Below are 5919 nucleotides of genomic sequence, written 5' to 3'. Positions count from 1 at the left end.
ATGATATGAATGAGTGTCTACAAGCATCTCCCTGTTACCCCAGAAGAGCTAAATTGCCTGTCAAACCATCCCTTTTCAGATTTATGAACTTAAAAAGTGGAAAGAGATGCTGTTATGAAAGAGGCGGAGGGTCAAAACAGAGAGAAGAAGATTCATGGATTACCCGGATTAGTACGAACATGGTTTAAATCCCAGTGACAGTCCGACTTGAAAGCTGTCAGTTGGTGACTCAGCAGTGGGAGTTTGATGCAGTAGAAGAGCTGACTTTAACAACGTGACTGCAGAAAGGGCACAAACTAATCACAAAAGAAGCCAAGAAGGAGCTAATAAACACTCAAAAGTTCCTGAACCACATTAAAACTGTGAGTTAAATGAACTCTTACGACTTCTGCAAACTTTATTAATTAACTGGATTAATTTGAACAAATTGTTTAGATGGTGTCAGTTTAAAAAAAAAAAGCTGCTTACTTATGTTGGTGATACCAAAATTTAATACATATTTGTCAGTGGTACTGGCACTTTGGATTTAATCAGTTTTTTGCTAAGTTCTTCTCTTCAAGTTCTATTGTAATTCATGCCATCATCAAAACATCTCATTTAGTCTGGGTGACCAAAGTATTCTGAAAGTTTGAGTTTTCATTGAACAACACGATGGTGGTGCCAAAGCCAACTTCAGTGTTTTGATGTGACACGAAAAAACATTGTCCAATCTGCTCCAACCTCTATTTGATAACAGTCCTGGTCTGAAGACATCTAAATGCCAATATTAAATTATAGGATCACAGAGTGACAAATGGTGGTATAGCAATGTTTGACTGAAACTGATGTCATTCTACACTTCAAAGTAAAAGTTTTGCCTTACCATTGAAACCAACACATTTGAAAAGCTGCAGCTTTTAAACTGAAGGCGAATGGTTTCCATTTCTGGTTTTGTTTGCCTCCATCATAGCTTCACAATTGTTTAGCAAGTGATCGGTAAGAGTTTGCAAAAACTTGGTGCTTTCTGTAGAAACTACAGTCAACTGTGACCCACTCTGCTAGTGACCGAATCACTTGCAAGGATGTTTTTGGTGCAGCACTATATGTTTCTTTGTAACTAGTTTCAAATATCCACAGCAAGCAACTTTCTACAACTACTTTCACAACCAGCACCTGAAAACACATTTGTCACCAACCAGATTCTAGACCTGTGCGAACTCCTCACATACTGGAGCAGTGCTTTAAAGCTAGCTGGACAAGCTGAAATTTAAACTCTTAACCTGCAATTACAAGTGGCTATCTAAAAGATCTAACAGATAGTGGCTGTAATGCATTGGGACACCCCAGGTGGGACTCGAACCCACAATCCCTGGCTTAGAAGGCCAGTGCCTTATCCATTAGGCCACTGGGGCTGCGTTTGAGCACTTCTCTGTTTTCACCGGCCATGTCCATTCCTTTATGACCACAGTGTACCAATATCTGATGGCATTATCTGATGGCTGCTTGCAGCAGGATAACTCACCATGTCATCTCAAACTGGTTTCTTCAACATGGCAAAGAGTTCACTGTACTCAAATGGCCTCCACAGTCACCAGATCTCAATCCAATAGAGCACCTCTAGGATTTGATGGAACAGATGGATGTGCAGCCGACAAATCTGCAACATTTGTGTGATGTTGTCACATCAGCATCGACCAAAATCTCTGAGGAATGTTTCCAGCACTAGTTGAATCTGTGTCATGAAGAATTAAAGCAGATCTGACGGAAAGAGGGGGTCCAACCTGATACTACCAAGGTGCACCTAATTAAACATCTGTGAGTGTTGATATAAAGTTATGTTACAGTTACATTTTTATGAGTCTGGATCCTAATGGATGATTCTGGAATATTTAAAAGTTATTCACTGTTGTTATTTCTCTGAAGAAAACTAAAAGATCTACAGAAACAAATAATCATGATGTCATGTTTTTTTTCTCTAATTAACCAATATTATCAAATTAATCCTTTTAAACCTCCCAGTAATGAGCACACAGGTTGCCACAAATTTGGACATTAAATAATTTCATTTACTAACTTCTTGTTAACATCTCCTGTTTGAATCACTTCTTTTTGCAATCATGAGCAACTAAAACATAATTAGAAAAAGAGACATTTGCTCTAAAGGATCCTTATTTATTTTTTAATAGTAGAAAGTCTTAAACATCCAGCTGTGCATGTTCCTGAGCAACATTATTCTTTGTTATGTTTATTGCTCTGAAAATAACCAACAGGTTTCCCTTTGAATCCAGCCCAGAAAAAGATGGAAAGCAGGGGCAGCAGAGGCCGACAGGCTGCTTGTTTGTTTACAGTACTTACACCGACATCTCTGCATTAATGTACCAATGATTTACTGGTGTTAAAATGCCGCGCGGTGCACCTTCACCCTCGCTCAGTCACTTTTATCACCATTAATCTCACTCCTCCCGGCTGCACTTGGCTAAATGTTTTCTGGCCTTCATTTGCCCGAGCTCCTCCCCCATCAATCACAATTATCAGCCATGATTGATGAAGCCGTCAAGGAAGCGAGACGTAGCGCTTTACGAGGTCGATGACTTTGAGCATAACTGTCAGAACTTGGCTTTAATTTCATCAGAAGTTTGTGTTTGTGTGTTAAAGCATGAGTTTGGACTGGTGTAAATCTCATTTAATTGGCTAAGCTGGTGAACCACAGAAAACGACGGGAAGGCCAAGTGAGAATTAAAGCTCAATATAAAGGTTAAATGGCTGTTTCACCTCTGGGCCAAACGCCGCATACTCGGGCAGAGCGAGCAGCATGACATGATTTATGAGTCTGAATCTAGGAGTTATAGCTAATTAACTGATGGCACTCACACTGTCAAGGTTGCTGGTTTGAATCCCATTGCGTAGAACAAAGTGGGATAGCAGTGTGTTCGAATAGGAAGGATCTCCTCACAGAGAACGTTTCTCAACTGTGTTTATCTGATATTTTATCCAAAGGCCCATCAAAGAGATCACGTTCATCAACATTGCTGTAGTTTGAATGTGATCATCTGCACTCATTTTAAAATTAGGTGCCAACTCTTACATTGAACTGTTTAATTCAACTCTTCCTCTACTTCTTCTTTTGGATGGCCCCTTTATGAGTCTGACTCCATCTCACCCTATCCCGCATCTGGTATGGAAATTCTTGGCAATTTAGCAATTCAATCATGGCAAAGATTTTTACACCGGCTGCGGTTCCTGACACAACCCTTCCCTTTTATCCTGGCTTGGCACCAACAGTAGGAGTACATTGGTTTGAGACCCTCCCACCTATGGCTGTGTTACCATTTCAGGCCAGCACGGATTCAAACTTGCCGTGTACTGTAGGTGCACATCTAACGCGGTGGGCAGGGATAGCTCAGTAGGTAGAGTGGTGGCCCCATGATCGAAGGTTGGGGGTTCGACTCCACTGAACGGCTACTCTGAGGTGCCCCTGAGCAAGGTACTGTCCCTACACACTGCTCCCCGGGCGCTGTATTGGTGGCTGCCCACTGGGTGAATGGGTTAAATGCAAAGGAACTATTTCCCTATGGGGACTAACACACACACGTGGTGTGTTTTTGTTGAAAATTCCCTCTCAAAGACGCACAATGAACAAAATGAAGACAAAATCAAGCGATGATTAGCTTATCCTGATGTTTCTAAACAAAAAGAAAAGAAACTGAGATTCTGGTTCATCCAATTCTCAGTAGAAACCAGGAGCAGGGAAAATTTGATTTGATCCCGGTGTTGAAGCTTTATCGTGATCGATTTTCAGGATGTCAGTGGGGCAGTTTGACGTGTGTTGGCAGAGTTGGAATCACATCTGAGGAGGCAGAGAAATCATTTCAGAGATGCATCTATCTGTGTGTCTGAGGTAATGTAGTAATATTTTACTATTTCCATATCATTGTATATTTAAGCTGGTGCACATTTTGAGGTACAAATGCTTTGATCTGATTGGTCAGATCTGTTTATTTGGGTCTGAAAAAATAATCAAGCTTGGTAATCACATGGGCATTTCCTTTGAAAAAATGAGCAAAAAAAATAAATTAAATCAAATCCTGTAAATACAGGCTTCAGTTATCCAGCTTAATATGCTATGCAGACCAAAACGGCACCAAACAAATCGCGTGTGTCATGTGTACTATTTCCACATGCTCTGTCTAGTATGTGTAACAGCTCAGGCTGGTGCTGGCAGTGCAGTGGTGTAGAAGGTGTTTTCTTTGCCTGCTTTTGGGGCCTTAACACCAACTGAGCATCATTTAAACAGCATAGTCTACCTGAGTGTTTTTGCTGACCATGTTCATCCCTTTATGACCACAGTGTACCATCTTCTGGTAACACACCATGTCACAAAGCTCAGAGTTCACTGTACTCAAACGGCCTCCGCAGTCACCAGCTCTAAATCCAATAGAGTACCTTTAGGATTTGGTGAAATTAAGGGAGATTTGAAGCCTAAATGGTACCCAAGCAGGTATTAGCAATGACATGTACAGTGAGTGTATATGTGAACAATTTCCATTCCAACAAGAACAGAAAGCTGGCTATTCTAGGAGAGAGTGACTCCATTGGCCACTGGATCATGGTCTAAGCCTGTTTCTGACCATATTTGAAATCACCCCAGGTGGGACTCGAACCCACAATCCCTGACTCAGAAGGCCAGTGCCCTAACCATTAGGCCACTGGGGCTGCACTTAAAGAGCGCAGGTTACAGTCAACAGTCAATAATCAGTGATTATGATTGGTTTCCTGAACATGACACTGAGTTCACTGTACTCAAATGGCCTCCTCAGTCACTAGAACTTAATCCAACACAGCACATTTGGGATTTGGTGGAACAGGAGATTCACATCATCAGTGTTTTGATGTGACACGAAAAAACATTGTCCAATCTGCTCCAACCTCTATTTGATAACAGTCCTGGTCTGAAGACATCTAAATGCCAATATTAAATTATAGGATCACAGAGTGACAAATGGTGGTATAGCAATGTTTGACTGAAACTGATGTCATTCTACACTTCAAAGTAAAAGTTTTGCCTTACCATTGAAACCAACACATTTGAAAAGCTGCAGCTTTTAAACTGAAGGTGAATGGTTTCCATTTCTGGTTTTGTTTGCCTCCATCATAGCTTCACAATTGTTTAGCAAGTGATCGGTAAGAGTTTGCAAAAACTTGGTGCTTTCTGTAGAAACTACAGTCAACTGTGACCCACTCTGCTAGTGACCGAATCACTTGCAAGGATGTTTTTGGTGCAGCACTATATGTTTCTTTGTAACTAGTTTCAAATATCCACAGCAAGCAACTTTCTACAACTACTTTCACAACCAGCACCTGAAAACACATTTGTCACCAACGAGATTCTAGACCTGTGCGAACTCCTCACATACTGGAGCAGTGCTTTAAAGCTAGCTGGACAAGCTGAAATTTAAACTCTTAACCTGCAATTACAAGTGGCTATCTAAAAGATCTAACAGATAGTGGCTGTAATGCATTGGGACACCCCAGGTGGGACTCGAACCCACAATCCCTGACTCAGAAGGCCAGTGCCCTAACCATTAGGCCACTGGGGCTGCACTTAAACAGCGCAGGTTACAGTCAACAGTCAATAATCAGTGATTATGATTGGTTTCTTGAACATGACACTGAGTTCACTGTACTCAAATGGCCTCCTCAGTCACTAGAACTTAATCCAACACAGCACATTTGGGATTTGGTGGAACAGGAGATTCACATCATAGATGTTCAGCAGACAAATCTGCAACAAGTGTGTGAGGCTGTCATGTCAACATGAACAATACCTGTTGATTCTGTGCCAAGAGTTAAAGGAGTCCTGAAGGGAAAGGTCCAAATGGACACTAGCAAAGTAACTGGGTAAGGTAGGATGATCTGATATCCTCGTGTTGGTGTTGTTCC

At 41.3% G+C, this 5919-nt stretch overlaps 3 non-coding genes across 3 annotated transcripts; all 3 read right to left on the bottom strand.

The window, feature by feature from the left end:
* Positions 1 to 1318: 1318 nt before the first annotated feature.
* trnar-ucu (transfer RNA arginine (anticodon UCU)) lies at positions 1319 to 1391 on the bottom strand. The gene has a single exon. It is a non-coding gene; the product is annotated as a tRNA-Arg (tRNA).
* A 3228-nt stretch (positions 1392 to 4619) lies between these two features.
* On the bottom strand, positions 4620 to 4692 carry trnar-ucu (transfer RNA arginine (anticodon UCU)). The gene has a single exon. It is a non-coding gene; the product is annotated as a tRNA-Arg (tRNA).
* Positions 4693 to 5503: 811 nt separating this feature from the next.
* Positions 5504 to 5576, bottom strand: trnar-ucu (transfer RNA arginine (anticodon UCU)). The gene has a single exon. It is a non-coding gene; the product is annotated as a tRNA-Arg (tRNA).
* Between the last annotated feature and the right edge of the window lie 343 nt (positions 5577 to 5919).

This window comes from Diplotaxodon limnothrissa, linkage group LG23 (genome assembly GCF_057381915.1).
Source record: "Diplotaxodon limnothrissa isolate DT_005_m linkage group LG23, D_limnothrissa_male_GT1.1, whole genome shotgun sequence".
Classification (NCBI taxonomy): Eukaryota; Metazoa; Chordata; class Actinopteri; order Cichliformes; family Cichlidae; genus Diplotaxodon; species Diplotaxodon limnothrissa.
Note: the sequence above shows the minus strand (reverse complement) of the source record. Positions and strands in the feature narration are given on the sequence as shown.